Genomic DNA, 21,585 nt, shown 5'->3' with positions numbered 1-21,585 from the left:
CACATTGTCCAATCCACGCCTATTTCGTGCCCATTTTTCTGAACACAACTTACTAGTTCACTTCTGCTGGACCTGGTAGATATTCTGTTTAATTAGCTATGGTTATGGTTCTGATAGGATTTCGGATCCATATAAAATATGGTGTGATTATGTTATGGTGAATGACTTCCTCCTTGTAAATACTACATATTTTAAACAACCAGTTGTAAAAGTGAATATTTATATTTACACATAAATTTAAAAGAATGTTCAAATGCAAACATGTTCCTGAAACTCCCTAAAGCTTGCATAACTGTAGTAGTGTGAGCTTAAATTCCAAGAAAGCTTTCTAAATGTCTTTTGAGAAACATGAAAGTGAAAACTGAATGCTACGCATCACAAACCAAAACTTGGATTTCAAACTTTCCTTGAAGGGCTTCTCTACCCACAAAGCACTGGTCTATTAATTATTATGCGCTTATTTTATAATCAAATATACAGTATAGCCACATTAATTAGGTAATTTCTCAAATCTTTCCAGTGACTGCGTGCAGTGAATCCTTACGTAGGCCAAAGTAATTACCATCCAAAGGCCAGTATAACAGCATGAAAAATGGCAGCAGATGTAACATTAATTACCCAGCAATTTACTAGCCAGGTGTTTATTTACAAAAGGTTCTTAGGCTTTGGCCTGTGGTAAAGATAAATTATCACACAGAGTTCAGCTGACATGTTATTTACAAAATATATTTTAGAATATAAATACAAAACTCAAGTGATACGTACGAATTGGAAAGATGCCTCTTAGAGTTCATAATAATGGAACAGGATTTAGCAATTAAAAATCTTTTTAACATGTGGAACTCAAAAATAGTTGAAAACGCATCCATCTGCATATAAATGAAATAAAAATCAGACAACTCTTACGGACAACTGTATGTGTTAATTAAAAGATACAAATTTGACATGTCATTTAGGTATATTTCATGCATTTCTTTTTCTTTTTTTTTTTCAATTTCACCAGTTTATGTTATGTCTGAACATACAGGAACATGCAGCATGCTTAACATAATCGGAAAGACCATTTTAGACATTTATCTAAAGCTTTTAAGTGATTGAGCTAAAAATAAAAAACAAGAAAGCTCAATCACTCCTTAAAACTGCTGGATTATTGAATCACTCCCAATGCCGCTGCATCAGGCAGCTTAAGAAATTAAGCTGTTAGGACCTCCATTAGACAGTTTTAACTAACTGGATCAACTGGTAACCCAGAATATAAAATTAGAAAATGTATCCTTTCTAACAGACTACCATTTTATAGGGATCCACGATTAGTTGAACGTGTTGGCCTAAATATGTTGTAATTTTCCTAAGAACAAAAAATTGCTGTTTGTGACATGTCAAAACTCAATTACTTTAAAGATCGTATATCTTTAGTTATATTTTTCCCCCCTGGTGGTTGCCATTTTTTCACCTGTGCAATGTATGCTGGGTTGATGACGCGGTTGCTTTGCATCCGTTCTGTACTGGACTCTATTGAGTGAACACAGGTAGGCTAACTTTCCATAGTAATTTCAAAACTGGACTAGATGCACATTTGTAGCAACCTTTCCTTGGTACCACGGTGAAACTCTGGGAACTCCTCTGATCACCCCATTCTTGGACAAATGTTTGTAGAAGCAGCCGGTATGTCTAGGTATGAGGTTTTATCCACACATGGCCATTGAAGTGATTGGAAAAGCTTATGTAAATACATTGATCGCAAGAACATCTTATGTAATCTGAAATTCACTCAATATGTTTTGTTAAAGTAGTACTTCAATACTAACGGTGCAGTTCAGAGTCCGAGCCAGCTCTCAAATTAGACTGAAGAACTTGAGTTGAGTTGAGCCTTCCACCCCCAATTCATGGAATGATTCATGGTCTATTCTGTCATGTTTTACAGCTAATTTCAAGACCTGAAATTGAGCTCCACAAATATGTTTGTGGTTTCATGCAAGAACCAAAATTTACGATTGCTGTCCAAGCCCCTCATAGGTCTCTCAATGTATCATTTCCAATCCAACGTGTGATAAATCTCTCAGATTATCGCCTTACTTTAAGTCAGTCAGCAGCCACTAGGTGCATGAGAGGAGGCCAAGCATATCTGCAGCCCACACAGCATCGTGCTTTCACACTTTCACACCCACTGACACCAAAATCAGTTTATGCACGAAACTGCCTTCCCTTGTCGATGCCAAAATATCTTGCAAAAAAAAAAAAAAAAAAAAGAAACAGATCTTAAGGTTATTAGAAATCCATCTAAATCACACAAACTGCTTTTTTAATTAAGCTTATTTTGTTAAGTCCTGGTTAGAAACCCAAAAGTCCTGCGGTGGATGAAGTTTAACATTTTAGGGATTGGGCCATCTTACATTTTGCCAAAAAACCAAAAAAGGACTTTTTCCATTGTATGAAATCTTTTACAAGCTTAAGATATTTAACAACATCAAAACACAAAGTGAATGGATGTAGCATGTCAGCTTGTTCTCAACATTTAAGACATCTGTCCTCTTGTAGTTTGTTTGTGTTTTTGTTCTTTTGTCACACATAAATGTTTAGTATAATCAGCAAATGCTGAAGTGAAAAAATAACCTGATTAAATAAAACAAAATGCAGATCTCCAGAATATTTTTTTATTAGGGGTCCTGTTTGAAAAGTAATTGTCCCTAAATTAAATTACTGATTGTGCCACCCTTGTCAGGAAGGTTTGCCACAAACCTTTTTATGATAATTGACATCATTGTGGGGTAATTTTGAGTATTCTTTGCAAAATTGTTTTAATTCATCAAGATAGATTCTTGCGTACGATTTATGCCAGATGTAATAAACCTTTCCAAATAGCTTATATTTTCCAATCAAATGGGCCAGCCTGTGGTCTCCAGTTGCATCTGAGCCTTGACCACACATCACCCTGTCACTGGTTCACCATCATTCTTATGTTGGTGTACTTTTGATAGACGGTTCTTCTTCTCTTTTGGCTTTTCCCTCCAGGGGTCACCACAGCAATTCATATGTCTCAACTAACCTAAACGTTTGATAGACACTAACCACTCTATAGCATAAAGCCTCTACAAGAGCTGGAGTTTCAGAGACGCCTTGACCCAGGCATTTAGCAATCATAATTCTCCCTTGTCAAACTCTCGTTCAGCCATTCCCTGGTTCATTTTCCTACTTCAAACTCATCCACTCTGGTGACACAAGGTCCACTTACACACTAACAGGCAATGTAACAAAGTAATAATAATCATTATTCACACCATTAGTCAGTGAAGCGGTCATTATGTTATGTCTGGTAAGTGTGAGGTGATGTGTTGCTCTGAACTTAAAAATATACATTCTGCCAACCAAACTAAAATAGGTAGAGTCCTATTATAAAGAGCAGGTGGGACAGTATGAAGAAAGCAGGAAAGAAAGATGCAAATATAGGAACATTATTGATGAGCTATTCTATTACGCTGACAAGCCATTTGATCATAAACCAAAGTAAACATTGCTACAAGCCCTGGAGGAACAATACAGACTGAATGTCAGTTTAATAAATGAATGGATCTGCCTCATCAGCTTTGCTTATTTTCCTTCTGTAAAGGAAAATAGTTCAAGGCAACAAACAAAGCTTTTCTTTCAAATGAAATTGAAAGCTGCTCTTTTAAGTCTTTTTCACTTTTAATTTCCATTCTACTTCAAGGTTTGCTCCTATTTAAAATGCAAAACTGAAGCCTATTGTGATCACGTAAGAAAAATAAATTCATTATGTCCCCTATTATATTTGGAAATGACAGATTTTGTGACTTTACTGTAGCATGACAAAGAGAATAAAATGCAAAAAATGAGACAAAGAAGACCTGAAGACCTGATAAGAATGGTTAATTTTGTTTTTTTTACACATTAAAGTTCATTATCTAGCAACCAACTCTTCTCTTGTCACTGAAACAAAAGAAAGCAGTGCGTTTACATAAGAAACAAGACAAGAAAATAGCATAAATTATAAAGCTGTCATTAAATTCTGCTGTTTTGTGTTTTATTCCAATAAGAGAATAAGTACTTATCAATTTAAATTACTGCACACAAGTTAAAAACAAGTTAAAATGCCTCTGTTATTCATGAACATATGTAGTCCAAGCTAAAGATATAATTATTAAAACCTACTTATGTGATTCTGGTGTTACTGGTCTTCATCCTTTGTTTTAAAATGACTCTTTTAAGCATGTTCATATTGCATCAGTTTGAAATGTATTTTTATATATTTCACTGTAAAGTACTTTGATTTCCTATTAGAAAAGTGCTAGATTCTATGCTTTTGCTATTCTCTAGATTATTTACATCACTTGGCAGCTTTTTTAAAAAAGCAAATAATTTCAAATCCATGTGTTCTTTGCAGAGTTTAATCACATCTGCTGCTGGTCCAACATTTATCCCTACAATCTCTGCCTTGCAATAAAGTCCAAGTCAGTTCATAGTCTGTGCATTTAGCTGTCCTTTTTTACCTTTGGTATCATAATTCTCCGCCTCTAGGATGACAAACAGGCTCTTGGAAGCAGTCAGCATACCTGGGGCATTACAATGACAAACGGTGGTAAAACCAGTTGAAGCTGCTGCTTACCCGTAACAGTTTGTGATCTTTTTCACTTTGACTTATGGGGGCTATTAAAGGCAGAGACATGAGACGGATGCCAAACACGTCTCAGATCAGCAGGTGGCACTCTCACAACAGTAAAACAGACCTCTTACTCTTTCTTCCTCCTTGTGATGCAGCCTGATGAGAGCTTAGGTGGAGGAAGAGCGCTGTGATGTGTTCGTCTTTTAGTTTATCCTTAAGCCTTTCAGTGAGGACAACTTCAGTCATCGGGATTATGACAACCGGGTTTGAAAGATAAGCTACATCTGAGCAACACAGAGGGATTTTGCTCTTTTCATTTTACATGAAAATGGCATGTGAGTGTTATTTAATAGTCGAGTGCTGTGTTTAAGAGTTCAGGGATGTAAATGCAGTTTTTCTTTAAAAAAAACTTGGGTAAGACCCCAGGCGTCACTGTGAAAAATCTCTTCACTACATTTGTCAGCTGTAGCAGTAGGAGTTTAGATAAATATGTTCCAACACCTGCAGTTTACTTTAATCTTTGTGCTTTTTAATTCGTTTCTATTTTCTAAGAAATAAGTATTAATGTTACAGTTGTCTGTGGTTCAATCAAAAAAAAAAAAAATAGATACATTTATTTCCTCAAGAACTATGGTTTCAACCTGTGATGGTAGTTGGGTTATATTAAGTGGAAATCAGGAGTTATTTAACAGTCATTTAAAAGCTAAACATAATTAACAAATATATTTAAAGATGATCAACAAAAACAGCTAAAAAAATGAATTATTCAAGCATACTGTTTTTTGTTAGTTTTTTTTTTGCTTCAAATATATACAACTCAGAAAGAAAGTGTGGTGAAGAATATTTTGAGAGCTTCCAGGAATGAAGCACACATGGTTCCCCAGTCCTGGAGAGCTACTATCCTATAACTTTTAGACAAATGCTTTCTCTAACTCAATCTAATGAACAGTTTGCTCTCAGGCATTGGCAGAGCTGAATGACAAACTGATGAGGGAATTCAGCCATTCGATTCACCCATTTTTACAGAGAAAAACCTAGATTGGTAGTTTGTGCATGGCAGAGAACAGGACCAATTAGTTAGTGATGAGCAAACACATGAGCACGTGCAGGTCATGGTCACATGGTCAGCTTTATTTAATATTTAGCTTCATAATTCAATTCAGTTTATTTGTACAAAGCTAGTTCACAACACATGTTGTCTCAAGGCACTTTTCTAATTCAATCTTGCAGCGGATCCCAAGTCAATTACATACATTACAAATTGATCGTAGTTAGATGATGTTCTATGTCAGGGTAAAACTGTGTCGTCATGTTTGTGTTTCTTGCATCTGGTTTTATTTCCCTTCTTTTTATTTGAAATGCCAGCCTTTCTCTTTCTATTTGTCCTGTTCAATAACCCTGAAAAAGCTACGCCAGGTGACTTGATTAACCAAGGAGGTGTCAGCAAACTGGCAAAAAACAATGGGGGAAATGGATTTGAGAGGGAAAATGAAAAGCAAAGGGACAGACACAGGAAACATCAGATGCTTTTGCAAAACTGGGTCTTAAATGGGTTGTTATTAAGAACATGATTTTCTGTAAGACTGATGTTAAAAGTCTGATAAAGAAAACTCACAATGAACCCAGAACACAGTAGTAAACATCTTTCTTCATTACAGAACAGTGTTGACATTCCAAGAGTTATTTGAAGAAACAGATTTGAGGTACATTTCTTAAGAGTTAGTGTAGCTCACACAAGGCTTAAAAAAATATGTCATCTTTATTTTTAATTGTATTCATGCCACTAGTTTCTCAGTCGTCTAGTGCATGTTGTTTAATGACTTGTTATTTTTTGTGCTTTTATGATGTAATGCACTTTGAACTGCCTTGTTGCTGAAATCTGCTATGCAGATTGATTGATTTTATTTCTTAAGTATTCCATGAAGTCATTGCCAAGAAATGAGGGTATGGATGGTGTAAGTGGCTCCCTAAAAGAGTTTGGTAACTGTAGTAAATAGAAACCTTGGATTATACCTATACTCATACTAATGGAGAAAAATAAGCTAACCTCACTTGGCAATGGGTCTTTTTACACAATAGTAGACTATTTTTCCAAATTATGTAGTACTTCTCTAGCTCTATAAGACCATTTTTTCTCTAATTTCCTATAGGATTGTGCTTTAAAGTGTAAGCAACCCTGACTTAAACCAAGAAGCAAGCATCTTATGAATAATTACCTTCCTTTTTAAGTGGCTTCACTCTCTAATGCAACATTCATTGAGGACATAACGTAACACTCTGAACAAGAACATCGGTTTTGGAAAGGCCTCTGGTGTGTTTTTTCTGTCAGGAAATTACGTTGGAACAGTTTCTTTAAAAGTTGTTACAGCATTGTCTGATGAAGGTCTACTATAGTGGACATTTCTCTCAGGGGCTGAGCACTTGGTTAGATAAAATTCAAAGGGTATTAAAACTGGTCAGACACAGGACAGGGTTATGAGAAAAAATTGCCATTTGTTCAAACTCAATACCATATGTCAACTCAAGGTCTAGAGCAGGGGTCTCCAACTTCAGTCAACATGCAAGCATTTTACTCTTACTTGGTTTTTAGGCTGCTTTCCGATGAACTGTGTGACACAATATAAAATAAAATAAAATAAACTTTACTTGTTTTTAGGAGGACATTTGTGACAAAATTACAGCTGCCATCTTTTTTCTATCTCAAAAAACATCAGGCGTGAAGTGAATCATTATTAACACCATGTCCATGTGTCACTTATTATGGCTGTGTCAAGGTGACCATTACAAAGCCCACTTCACAAATAACTGTACCCAAGAATTACAGGCGTAGAAAAGAAACTAGAGCATCTCGTGATGTTCCTTTCAGAGCCTTTCAGGTGAGCTCAGTTTGTAGAGAAAATGTTGCTCCAGTTCCCATCCTGCAGCTGAATGCCAGCAAAGAGCCAGGATTAGCAGGAGTAATTACTTACAGCTCAAACCCTTGATAAGTTAAAGGCAGGAAAGCTGCAGGGATGACAGAGGTCATGCACCTGATGGTATTAAGAGCATTTCCAATTTTACTTTGGATCTAAACTTCCTCTTTTAAGACTCGGTGTCAGATAGACTCTTGACCCCCTTGCATGTTCTTCAGCTCTTGGCAAGTTGGTAATTTCTTTCATATTCAGTCAAAGATCTAAAACGTGTTAACAGTTTTCCAAAAGCAGAAGGCACTCCCTGACTTACTTTGTATTAAATAGTCTAGGCCGCATGACTTCTGTGAACATGGAGCCTATTCATACACAAAACCATATAGTTTTAGCATTTTTATGTTAGCCTTGCATTCAGGTGAAAGCCTTTCTCCTTCACCTACAAAGATAAATATTTTTTTTCTTTCTGAGCTGAATCTCCTGTTAGAAACTAACCAATCACAAACTGTTTCTTTTGCCTTGAAAACTTTAGTGATAAAAGAACAATAAGATAATGTTAGATATGGATTTGTATTGTAACTGAAGCATCATGGCAGCTTTATTTGTGGCTTTTATATCTCTTCGACTTATTTAAAGACACTATTTTTATAATTAAAAGGTAGGTTTTGCCGCTTTCCTTTTATCCTACCTGGAGTAGATAACTCACTCACCATCTTCATGTACTATGAATCCAGATTTGTGCAAATTTTGCTGTACTGATGATGATTTCTCAAAGCTTTTTTTTTTTTTATTAATATCTTCAACATAATAAAATCACAAATAAGAACTTTTTACTGCTCAAACCGGCACAAACATTTGACACCAATTTTGTTAAGTTTGAAGAAGGTGGGGCGGATAACTCCACTCAGCTCTTTCACCTGGTGCTGCAGGGTTTAAGTCTTAATATATCACATGTATAATGATATATTATACATGTCAACTTTTTGACATTTTAGGGTCACATTTTTCCATATTTCACATTCTTATGGTCTTTCTTTTAGTCAATATATCATGTGAAAGTTGTAGGCAGAGAGTGTAGTACCTGTGGATACATTTCAACCCCAGCATCTCAGCTTATGAAAAAAAAGATAAACGTGTTACAGTATCCAAAAATGGAACCTCTTATCACATCTTACGATCAATTAGGTACAACAAAGTTGCTACAGTAAGGTGCAGCCAGTACACCAGGTCAAAATCCTGCCCATGCATGAATGAGTAAAAACCCTGATAATGTTAACGCTTGGGCCGCTGAACCTGAGATGAAAGATCATAGCAGATAATCTCCATTTTCTTCTTATCAAAGAGACAAACATGCAGTTATAATCCATAATACTACTATTATTGAAACTGTATAAATAAGAGCCAGCGATTATTAAAAATATTAAGGTGTGTTCCGCTAAGCGACATTGATGCCAAAGAAAAGCACTCTGTTCACACTGAAAAGCACAAATGACCAAATAATTTTAATCCCCTTTAAACAGAATGTTTAAACTAGAACCAGATAGAAAACCATCAGATAAGGACATTACAATTACACTCATGCATAATAAAAATGTTGATAATAAAGAAAAAAACATTTTAACATTGTAAAAAATTATTTTCATCATACAAAATATTAACACCTATAAAACTGTGGGCACTTTAAACAAAGTAGAATTTTATACTTTTGACAATGTTTATGGCAGTTTTATTGTTGATTTTTAACCACTATGTACTAGAAGATAAACACATCCAGAGCTAATTATTATGATGTTTTTTCTAAATGCACACTAACTGTCCATCTAATCAGTTTTAATCTGATGATCAAATACTAATTCAAACTCTTTTGTTTCCAAGTCTCAACAGTAAGATGACAGTAAAGGGTCAAACTGATCAAACTTTATTTTGACACTGAATTATTCATAGTTTGAGGAATATTTATTAGAAATTAATCTTTTTTTTTTTAAATTAAAGTTGATATTAATGTTGATGTAATGAAGAAAGGCAACATTAATTATGTGCATTTAGGCAAAACCAGTTAAATAATGTCCTGTTTCGTTTAACTGTGAATATTTGGTAAATAATGATTAAGGTCAGTGATGAATTAGTTGAGTGGTACATATTCTCTGTAGAGTGAGTTAATTAAATGTTTGTTTAGAATTTAAAGGAAATGAGTTGGTATCACGCTGTGTTTTTTGACAGCAGATATGTTTATAACAAATAAGGCTTTTTTTTCCCCACTCATTTTTTTCTTTCACTGAATGAAAATGTAAATCTAAAGAGTAGATCATGTGATGGGATAAGCAGGCCTGTAATGTTATTTCAAATTCTTAATTTATATTATCTAAATTACATTTATATGACATAAAATAAGAAACTGATTATGGCAAGTAGAGTAATCAGTGATGCTGTATCTCGTTCATTCATAACTAAAACACAAACACATCTCCTTGATGGATCTGAAAACAAAGATATTAAATATGTTGGATTTCATTGATTGCTTAATTGTGCATTGTACTGTTTTTGTTTTTTGTTTCCTGTTGAGCTGCCCTAAGAAGCAGAGGAGGTGAACATTTATGCAGTAGCTTTTTCAGTAGCAATATAGTCCAACCAGAAATTGCTGTGCAATGTACAAAATAAATAGATATGTTTCAGGAAGACGTTTTCAAACAATGCTGAAACATTTCAAATACTGGAAAAACTAGATTTACATTTGAAAAATGTGGTCTCATTAAGTTACCAACTATCAAATAAATATTTTATGTGAATAAGAAAAAAATACATACTTGAAGTTGTCATGCTTCCAGGTGAATAGTGTCTTGTACTCAACCGAACCGAATCTGAAATATTCGGAATCTAAAATTCCCGAATATTGTGCATTCATCACATCAACTTTGACAAATTCACAGAACAAAATAAAAAATAGAAATAGCACCCAATGTGAAAGAACTTCTAAGAAATGATGAACCTTTTCTGTACATTTTTATTTAACCCATTAAACTAATCCATGCACTGCACATGTTCCAGTCAGAACGACCTACTGTTGAGTGTTATTGTTCAGAAAAGACCATTATTTGAGTAGCTTCCATTAGCTGAGCCAATTCCAGCTCACACTATCAGTGACTGATAAGTAGATTATCAGAGGGTGATGGTGGTGGTGGGGAATGAAAGAGCGGGTGCTTGCTTAGATAATGCGCCCGCGTCTCTTAGCTGTGTGAACCGCCGAGCCTGATAATGAAAGGCAGCGACAAACCAAAAAGATTCCAAATCAATTTACAGATTTGGGCACATTTAGGAGAGGGCAGTAAAAGCCAAATGGGACCATTACTGTGGTAGTCTGTGTAAATGAGAACGGGTGATGACTAAGCCATGCTTGATAATTTCCTGACAGCAGAAGAGAGAAACCATTCTTTGCCTATCCTGCCACACGAAAGCGTTGCAATTAAATAATCAAATTTACAATGTCTCTGGTAGAGTATGAATAGTATTTTCCTATCTTGATGGCATGTCAGGGACAGGTGAACTTGTCAAGAGAATGATACCTGAAAGGCTTTTTCAGTACATCTGTGTCAACACTTGCTTTATTCATCATTCTGGTCTTATTGAAACAGGTTTCGTAAATGTTTTTACGAAACTACACATAATTTTCTTCTCTCATGATGCCATTTTTCTGTGAAGTGCACCAACCTGTCCAGCAGCAAAACGTCCTCAAAACAGGATGCTGACTCATTTCTACTTCTCAGTAGAAATGGTGTTCTCAGTATTGCTTCCACGTTTTCCTACAATGGTCAGAGTAGCCAAACCATGGACAAAAATAGTGATGCTGATTATACCTACATAGTATTTTATGTTTTTCAGCAGATGAAAATGGCACTTCATGGTATCTGGAAATTAAGCACAGAACTCAACTGCCTCGTTAATGTTGAAAATTCCCTTTTTTGAGATCTTATCAGTTTTCTTTTGGTTTTCCGTAATGTCATAAGAAGCAGTATGTCTGAAGGGTTGTCTTGAGATACAGCTGTATGTGTCCCCAATTTATTTAAACGTCATGAGTAAGCTGATGGAAGCTTACCAAGCCAGCAGCTGGGCTTTTGCAAATTGCACAATAATCTTAAGTGTATGTTAAAATTTTAATTTAAAGAAAATATTAGATAAACAAGTATATGGACTGTACACAGTTGATAGCACTGTTTCCTTGCAGTAAGAAAGTCCTGAGCTTAAATGTTGATCTGGGGTGTTTCTGCACACAGTTTGTTCTCCCTGTGCATGTGTGGGTTCTCTTTGGGTACTTTGGCTCAATCCCACAATCCAAAACATGACTATCAAGTTAACTACTAACTAGTATTTTTTTACAGTGTATGTACATATCTGTGTTCACTTGTATGAGGGGTTACTTCTTCTGATTTCCACTCACTTTGTCTGTTTTGAATATTTCCCTATCTGTTCTGCTTAACATTTTCTGAATGGATTATTCTGATTAATATTTATACCAAGGTCTCTTGGTGTACTTAAATGTGAAAATTGTTCATCTCTGTCCTTCTGTTCCACTTTCAGAGCACTCACCCATTTTGTCCAGGACTATCCACATCATCTGAACTTGACAAAACAATGAAAGAAATGTTGGAGAATAAAGTGAACACCTGTCAGCTATCTTGACAATTTTTGCAGCAGAGTTTTCTTTAAAACTACTGAGCCAAGCCACTTTTGTAGAGGAAGAATGACATTCAGCCACCTTACAGATGGCTCTCTCTGTTATTGAAAATAGAGATGTCAAGTCTTAGGCTTATTTTATTGCTTTAGCCTGCAATGTAAGATAAATTATTCTTTTATTCACAACACACATTTGATGTCTGGGACGTTGTCAGAGCAGAGACAGGCTCCCAAATGTGGGAGATTTACTGTGGTTGGTTTTACGTCCATTTCCCTTTTTTTTTTTTCTTTTCTTACAATACCAGCAGATGTTGGTTGAGATATCCTGTGTTTTGTTTAAAGTCACACACAACAGTGAACTGACACAAAACTACAACTTTGAAGCCCTGGAAAAGTGACTCCCAACCTGAGGCCAGTGTGCATGAAAATGCTTCAAGGGAATACTATTCTATGTTGCATAACAATCAAAGGACATTTGAATATTGGACTTCTTCCAGCCTTGGGGGATTTTGCATCCCTTGGTTGTGATAAAAGCCTTATGCACCTTCAAGAGGATTTTGTGTCAAAATATTCCTTGGAGTAAGTATATGAAGTTTTTTGCAACACACTGTTGCACACACACACACCTGGCTGGTCAAACACACACTAGTACTCTCTCATGCAGTAGTGTCTTCCTGCAAGTGACAACCACTAGCAACAATTTCATCATAAAATAGCAAAAAAACCATCAGAACCGTCTTCCCTGAAGACTGGTGGGCAAGCCTGTGACTGTCAAAGGAAATAGCAAGGGGAATATTTATGAATGTCCTATCCAAATTTGATAGAGATGAACCAATATAAAATTTTAAAGACCCCTGAACTCTGCAAACTATATATTTATCCATAAACATTCTATGTATTTTAAAAGAAGCTTAACTTCTTTATTCAATTGTCAGGTTTATTTATCGGCATTTTCAAACTTTATCATTATTTCACGATGACTCATTGCTCAGTCACTCTTTAGGCAACATTCAGGAAGTCACACATCTTGTGTCCATCTGAGTGTTAGAAACAGAGCTGACATTTCTCACAGAATGGCAGTGAGTTTTACACGTAAACCCCTTTCACGCTTTCTCAAACCATCTCTCCATTTTCTCAAGCAGTGAAAAACAATCTCAGAACTGACAATGTCTACGTGCAAAAACATGACAGAGCAAGTTGATGAACTTGAACGTTACAGGCATACAGAGTAAATATGTATCTTCTGATTGGTCACATTTAGACAATCTTTTAAACTAACTATTGTGTAGGTATTAACTATTAGCTTTGAAAGTGATAGCATTGCAGCTACATCAGACAACACTACAATGGCCATATTAATTCATCCAAACTGTTGGTAATTAGTTTCAGTTGACTGAACTGAGGGATGGTGTATAAATAATCCTAAGTATAGCAACCTTTGTGCTGAAGCTTTTTGACTTTACACATTAGACTGTAACATTTTGAAATTTCATTTTATTTTCAACTAATTCAATATTTAGTGAAATGTTTGACAGTTTTTGTCAGCATCCATTTCACATTACTTACTTACTTTAGTGCTCAAGTACATTGACTTCACTTGGTGAAATAGGCATCTTTCATATTACATTTTGTCTATGAAAAATGCAACTTTTGATAATTTTTGTAAAATTATAGAAAATACAGCTTTCTGTAACATGTACATGTTTGATGATGGTAACAATGGAATCTCAAAACTGAAACATAATGTCTTCAATGACACCCTGCATTTCCTGAGGCTGCTAGTCTGTTTGATTAGTAAATTATAAAACATGGCCCTAACTTGGAGAATTACCCTGAGACGTAAGACTGGGGATGTGAATAGACTTGTTCAATGCCAGGTGGGCATAATAAGTACAAGGATGAATTTCTATTCTACCTAATAAATGCCATGAATATTCACTCCAGGGTCTTGGTCTCACATTATTCCACAGTTGTGAAATCAGGTATGCTAATTGAAAGCAGAGGATGGAAAAGTCCTTAAGGCTTCTTATTGATACTTATCCTCAGTTTATGTGATGCAGTAATTCACAGTATGCACCACAATTAAGAGTTATTAGGTTAAAGGGCCACTGCATCTGGCACTCCACACTCGGTTTCACACTCATTAGCCGCTCATTAGAAGAGTGCTGATGGTTCATCATCTGAGCATGTGGAAATATTGTAGAAATGCAGCACAGATGAGGCATCTAAGCTACATCCATGCTTCCAAGTTTAACTTATTTTTAAAGTGTATTTTGAAAGAAATGCAGCATTGCAACAGACTCCATGACAGCTTGATCTCAGTTTACAAGTGTTTGTCTGATTCAGGAATGAATCAGATGAATGATGCTGCGTGGAATAAATAAAACCCTGATGAAATAATTCAACTTTTCATCAGTGCTAATTGACACAGTGTCTCATACTCATTAAGCTTTACAGATTAGCATATGCCGTGTGATATAATATACAGACAGTAGCAGTGATGTTCACTTAGTTGCAGTTTACAAAGGAAGTTTTTAGATGTTTCTGCATCTAGAGATATTGACTTGAGGCTGGGGAGTGTCCCGTCAAAGACTTTGACGTGGCGTTGCCTTCCAAAGACTAGACTTTATTCAGTTTGCCCTTTAAAGACCTTAGACATGACTTGAACTTACCCCACAAAGAATTTCATTTGGGGTTAGCTGTAAATGACTTTAGAGTTGATCTGAACTTGCTCTGAAAAACGTAACACTTGACTTGGACTTACCTCTCAAAGAGTCCAAACTGGACTTACACTTTGTCTTCAAAATTTTGAGACCTGACTAACATTTTTGAGTGCAATAAATAAATGTCAGCTGGATAGCAACTTACATTTAAATTGTTGAGTTATTGTATGAGACTAAACTGTACTCCTGCTGCAGAAACAGTGACAAAAAACACCCACGGCATTTCAAATAAATCACAGCTCTTCACTCGATTCTTGCCCCACCGTTGTTGACAAGATCTATTTTGGCGTGAAAACGGAGGGTCAGCCTCAAAGTTAAATCCCTAACCTTGGACTGCTGGAGTTCTCCCTGGAGTACACTACGACATTTCATGTTCGACTGAAAGCGCATCTGAGTGAGTCAGCGTAGTTCAGCTGCTGCGTTCGCTGCGTCTCTCTATTACCATAATGATGACTCAGTCCTGTTCTTTACTACTATCTATGCATTTCGTTTTCATGCTCTCTTTTCTGCTGCCTCTCCTTCCACTGTTCCGTCCTTCATCACCTTGTCCTGCCATTTTCTATTCTCGGACTGCTCTGTCATCGCAGGCAGGCAACCTATCCTATCCCCACATTTATTCACTTTCTCTGCCTGCCGACACAGCTTTGCACCGCTGGCTGCATTTTCTTTCCCTTTGAAGTCATATCAGGGAATTCTAATAGTAACGTTGTGCAGAGGAAGCACAACGTCATCTGTCCTTATTAGGTGGCAAAGGCTTGTTAAACTGAGTTGATGGATGCTGACCAAGTGTGAAACCAAGCTGTTTTATGTTCAGCCAGCTATTTGTCTCCTCACCCCTCCCAGCCACCACTGTTTATGTGCAGAGGCCTAAAATAGAATCAGCAGCATCATCTTCTCAGACCTCCAGGTAACATATAACAATAAAGTACAAGGTATCGTTCTAGCTGCTAGGTAAGACTGTACCAATCCATCTTCCTGTGAAAAAGATATCCGTCTGAGTATATTGTATTTGATCTGATGCAGGTTATTGTGAGAGACATGTGTAATAAACCCCATCTGTCCTGCAGATTATAACATTAACGCATTTTGATAATTGCTTTAAAAACAGGTTTCTAACAGTAAACATTTTGATATAATAAAAACAGAAAGATTGTAGCTGTTGAGTCATTTTATGTTCCCTTTATCATCCGGCCAGTGTTTGTATAATGGTTACTTAACATAGCAAAAGGAAAATGCAATTTCGACGGCAGCACCTGAAATGTGAGATAGCAGGATATGCCACTCTAAGGATGTCAGGATGAAGTGATAATGGGTTAAACAAATGCACATAAATATAAGCTGTGCTTACAGCAGATCACTTGGGAAAATATCTGAAACCATAATCAGGTAATTACAGGTGGCATACAGGGAGCCTAAATTGTTCAACGGTGGGTTTTTCCTTAATTATTGTAATGCTATTTTCATTCGTTCCCCTCTTGTTCTTATGAGTTTACATTTGTTTAAATTATGGACTACATTTTAAATTATTTTTACTCAAGCACTCCTGAAGCAACCAGTATTACAGCAAATCTGAAAAGATTCACTCTTTTGTTGCCAAACTGATGGCTGATTTAAGCTGTCTTAAGTATCAACTGTTTAGGGTTTAAATGTGCCTGCTTGTATTTTTTCTTAACATATGTTGTTACTACATAGATTTGTACATGTAATAAAACTTTGGGGCATAAAAATTATAATTCAGAGGTGTAAATTTTATTCTACACATGTGCCACTGTTTCAAACTTCATCATTGTTCTCAAGATGGTGAGAAAAATAAAAAATAAATTGTTTTCTGGCAATTCTATACTTCATAAAACTCTTCATGGGCCCCTTTCCTTGTAAGCTTTTAAATGTAATAGTTGTTGGACACCCCACAAGAAACAGTCCTGCTCAAATATATATATATATAAAAAAAAACAATCTGAGAGAACTCCTAAATTTTGCTCTTTCAGCCTTAGGAAAGAGAAGAAATGTCTCTGTTCTTGCAGAGGATGGTTTGGCCGGTAGCCACTTTGTCCAGGTTTGGACTTGGTCCCAGAGAAACCTAACTATTGCATCACTGTTGCAGAATCTGTTGCAGAATGATGTCTTTTTTCTGCAACGGATCAATCCGTGAGCTCAATTTGTGCATGTGACAGCAATTACAACACAGTTTCTGTATACTGATCTTTCATCTTACACTTCCAAGGAATCACCATTAAATCAAAGGGAATCAACATGCAATCCCAAATTCTTTTAACAAGCAACCGTGTGTTCTTCAAACACAACCCACTTGGTTTAGAGCTATATTGCTTAGCTCATATCCCCTCCTGCTGTTAGACTCCAAGTTTGATTTGCTCGCAGGTCTGACCTGCACTATTATGATCAAAGCTTGCGAGTCTTAGCCTTCATCTGAGCTTCATCCTTTTCAGGGCAGATCAAGTCAGCTGTGTCCCAGAAGAGGTATGGCTTATCCACTCTGTGGAAATGTGGAGTTGGTGTCCTCTTCAGTTCCAAAATCAGAGGGTAGCAAAATAAACTTTGTTTAGGAATAAGTCTGTAGGAATTCTGGCTTATAGTACAGCTACATATAAACAGCTGAAACCATATACTTATGTTTTAAAAATTACATAAATGTTTCAAGTTAAATCTGACTACATTTTTGCTGACTTAGGTCAGTTAAGACATGATTTGTTTAACCATTTTTCTTTCTTTAAGTTCTGCATTTTATATATTTCCTTAGTATTTGGTAGAATTGCATGATCAGTTTAACTAGACGTGGTCAATATTGTTGGTATGCTCCTCATTTGACCCATTTCTGACAGAACTTTTGCAAGTGAGTCGGGTTTGTAGGTCTCCTTGTTCTTTTTCAGCTATGTTCACAAGTTCTTTATTGAACTGCTTCATAAAGGCAACTTTAGACCTTTAATTTTGCTATTCTTAGGTGACTTTATAAGTAAGATTTATGCTTAACATTACTGCTTCAATTCAAACTCTGCAATTCGAAATGTGACACGTTATGGCAAAACACTTGAATGCTTTTACAAACTGCAACCTGTTTCTTTATGTTGCTTTTAGAGGAATGGCTTCTTCATTGCCAGTTGGCCTTTCAGTCCACATCTGCACGGCTACGTCACTTTATAACATGTACAGAAATATCTGTTATATTTGTTTTAAGGTTGTGAAAGTGCAGAGAATAGAGAATTCACGTTTCTCAACATGATCATCTCTACATTCTTCAGTATTGTTCTGTGCTTGTACATAACTGTCCCCCCCAGGCGTGAGTTCATGACCTTTTCTTTCTGTTTTCAAGTCATATGAGACATTGGACAATGTCGCTTTGCCGAGGTGCGCACGATGACTGTGCCATTTTGGCGTGGCAACTGCATCTTCGCTAATGCAGAATCTGGCATATTGTGTTTGTCATTCTCTGTGTCACAGGAGCAGCTGTTTGCACAATCCTCCAGGCATCGTCTTTCAGTCAACCGCAGCTGGTTATCAGTGCAAACGGAATGGAGAGAGTACGACATTTTAGGCTTCAACACTCTCCATCTGAAGCCTCAGTGCACTGATGTTGTGGAGTTACAGCTAAAGGGTACGTTGAAGTTCTTTCATTTAAGGCTCATCTCTGACAAACAGTATTTTTGTTGGAGAACACTAGTCTTCTTCTGACTAATGTTTCAGTATTATATGCACATTTTGTAAATAAGACACAGGAGGTGAATAAAAACCACCATCTGTATGAAATCATGATGGTTTAATGACATAAAATAACCACTGTTTATTTTATGTAAACAGTGGTTTATATAAAACCACCTTAATGATATCATTAAGGTAAACTGCTGATACATTTTTGGCAATTAACTAAAATATCGTTTAACATTATCTCTCAAACTGTTGCCTTCTCTGAAGCACATCAGGATATTGCACTCTTGTGTGTCAAATAATCTAAACTTTGTAGATATCAGTTTCAAAACAAGGACGACTCGAGCATAAAGCTGTTTCTTCAGCTCTTTTCACTTCATCTGCAACCAAGTCATCCTTTTGACATTTATTTTCAAAGTAATTAAGTGAGCCATGTGTGCTTCCTCCTGCATACTTCTGCTTCTTTAAACTTTCAACATCTTAGACAGCGGCATATGTCAAGCTGCCAGAATGTCAAATATAACCTTTGAAGGGAATATACAAATTAGACTGGCTGTCAGAGATTACAGACGACCCTAGTGTGTCATCATGAGTTATTAGTTTGAAGTCTGACTGTGTCATGGGTTTTAATTTGTGATGAAGGAAAACTAAACAGATCCAAGAGGCAAGGCAAATCAGGGTTTACATTGCTAACTGTATTAAAAACTCTGAATTTTTATGCAATCTTAGAGACTCCACAATCCATTAGAGGTGCTAAACATCCTAACATAGCCTTTTTTCCAGTGCAGTATATAACCAATTTGATTTAGAGAGCGGTTGTACAGAAACCTTCAGTAATGCAGAACATTACTAAATGCAGAACAAACATCACCTCATTGGGTCACAAATTTTCATAGACGGATGACACCGGTTTAGGCCTGGTGAACATTCTCCATGAGAATGCTCTGTTCTCTCTCTTTCTCAAGCAAACTGATGTTGGTTGAGCTAAAAACTAGCTAGCGTAAGCCATTCCATCTCGTATTTGGCGTTTAATTTGTAGCACATTGCAACTAAATTTGCATTTACTAAAAATGTTTTAGACTTTCTATTAATCTGTAATGGAAGACAAAAGTCACCTTTCCAAAATTGTGGTATAGTAAATGTAAATAAAAAACTTTTTTTCCTCAATACTAATCAAAGTAATTTAAAAACAATGGGAAGGAAGCACTATTTCATTATTATTACCAGATTTACATAGTATTGAGATTTTGTCGCACCTATTAATGATGTTCCAGACATTGCAGTTTCAATTATTTTGTCCCAAGAAGACTTTTGATTCCAGCTGGTTTTGTTTCTAATGATTTATCTGACTCCACAAGTGGAGCGACTCGTGACTCCAGTTAATCATGTGCAGACAAACCTTAGAGGAAAACGTCTGTGGTTCATCAGCAGTTCTGCAAAGTCGTACAGAGACTGTTGGAGAGTGGTTAAAGATATAAAGGGCATATGGAAGAACATTTTATAAAACCTTACAGCAGTATACGCAACTGAATAACACATATTCAAACTAATATGGAATATTATCATATAATGATGTTGTCAGGTGATAACGAGCAAAGCAAAAAAGGGCTATGCTTTACTTGATTTAAAAAAAATAGAGGTAAGAAAGTGTAACCTACCTTACATCTAGCCCAGATATAATGTACATCCACCACCACCCAGCCCAGGACTACATCTCAACCTAAGGTAACAAACAGGGTGTAAAAGGGGGCAATACAGTGACATCCCAACAGTCCCCACCAGTCTATGTTAAACCTGGTTATTGTTTCAGGTGTGGTGAAAAGGGTCATATTAAGCCACAATGTAATAATGAACCAAATCCTGCTCTTGTTGCCAGAAAAAGGAAAGTTTGCTCAGTGACAGCAGGACGTCTTTCAGAAGAAGTTAAACTAGGCATGATTCCTGTTGCGGGACAAATTGGAACCAGTCCCAGCCAAACCAGTCCCTTAAAGAAAACACTGTTAAATGTGCAAGACTGCAAGCCCAAGCTAAAAAACTACCCACTCAACTACCCAAAGGCTTGATTGGATCAAAGTGTGCTGCTGTTGTTGACATTTCTTGTCATGTGTGTAACTGCCTTTTAGACACTGGTTCACAGGTGACAACTATTCCAGTTTCTTTCTATAATGATAATCTAAGCAACCAACCTGTAATACCTCTGGATAACTTGTTACAGGTTGAAGGTGCTGCTGGACAGTCTGTTCCGTATCTGGGATACGTGGAGCTGGTCATCACATTCCCTGAAGACTTCATAGGAGTAAATACAGAGGTACCAACTCTAGCTCTTGTGGTCCCAGATACTAGTCCTGATAGGCCATCTAATGTACTTACTGGCATGAACACACTGGAGCCATTGTATGAACAACATCTTAGAAGTGACCATGTACATTTTCAACCCTTGGCCTAAGGGCATCGAGCGGTCCTGAAGTACTGAAGCTGCTACACTTAAGGCACCAGCAAAATCAACCAAGGCATCCCGCCTTGATGACTAACTGACAGCTGAGAGGCGCTCTGGTTCGGTTCAAATCTCCTGGTCCAGACATCTGCCCTCTGCTGACTTGCCGTCCAGACGTCAGACATGAGTGAAGCAATGGACGGCTCCGCCATCTCTGAGGAGGACGATTTGCAGAGACAAGAGGCGGTTCCCCCCAGAAGCTCCTCCAAGATCCAGGCGGTGGAAAAATGATGAGTCATCCAAGCCCAAGTCCAGCAGAGGGAAGAGGAAGCAGCAGATACCAGCGAAGAAGAGACCCAGGAGCCAGAGCTCTGATGGAACCAGCGAGGCAGAGAAGAAGTCAAAGAAGAAAAAAGTAGCCACCGCCAAAACTAAGAAGGCTGACAACAGCAGCAGCGCACTTTGATCCAATCAAGCCTTTGGGTAGTTTTTTAGTTTGGTCTTGCACATTTAACAGTCTTTTCTTTAATAAGGGGAGCGGTTTGACTGGGACTGGTTCCGGTTTGTCCCGCAACA

The sequence above is a fragment of the Poecilia reticulata genome, chromosome 13 (assembly GCF_904066995.2).
Source record: "Poecilia reticulata chromosome 13, P_reticulata-male-v2, whole genome shotgun sequence".
Lineage (NCBI taxonomy): Eukaryota > Metazoa > Chordata > Actinopteri > Cyprinodontiformes > Poeciliidae > Poecilia > Poecilia reticulata.
Note: the sequence above shows the minus strand (reverse complement) of the source record.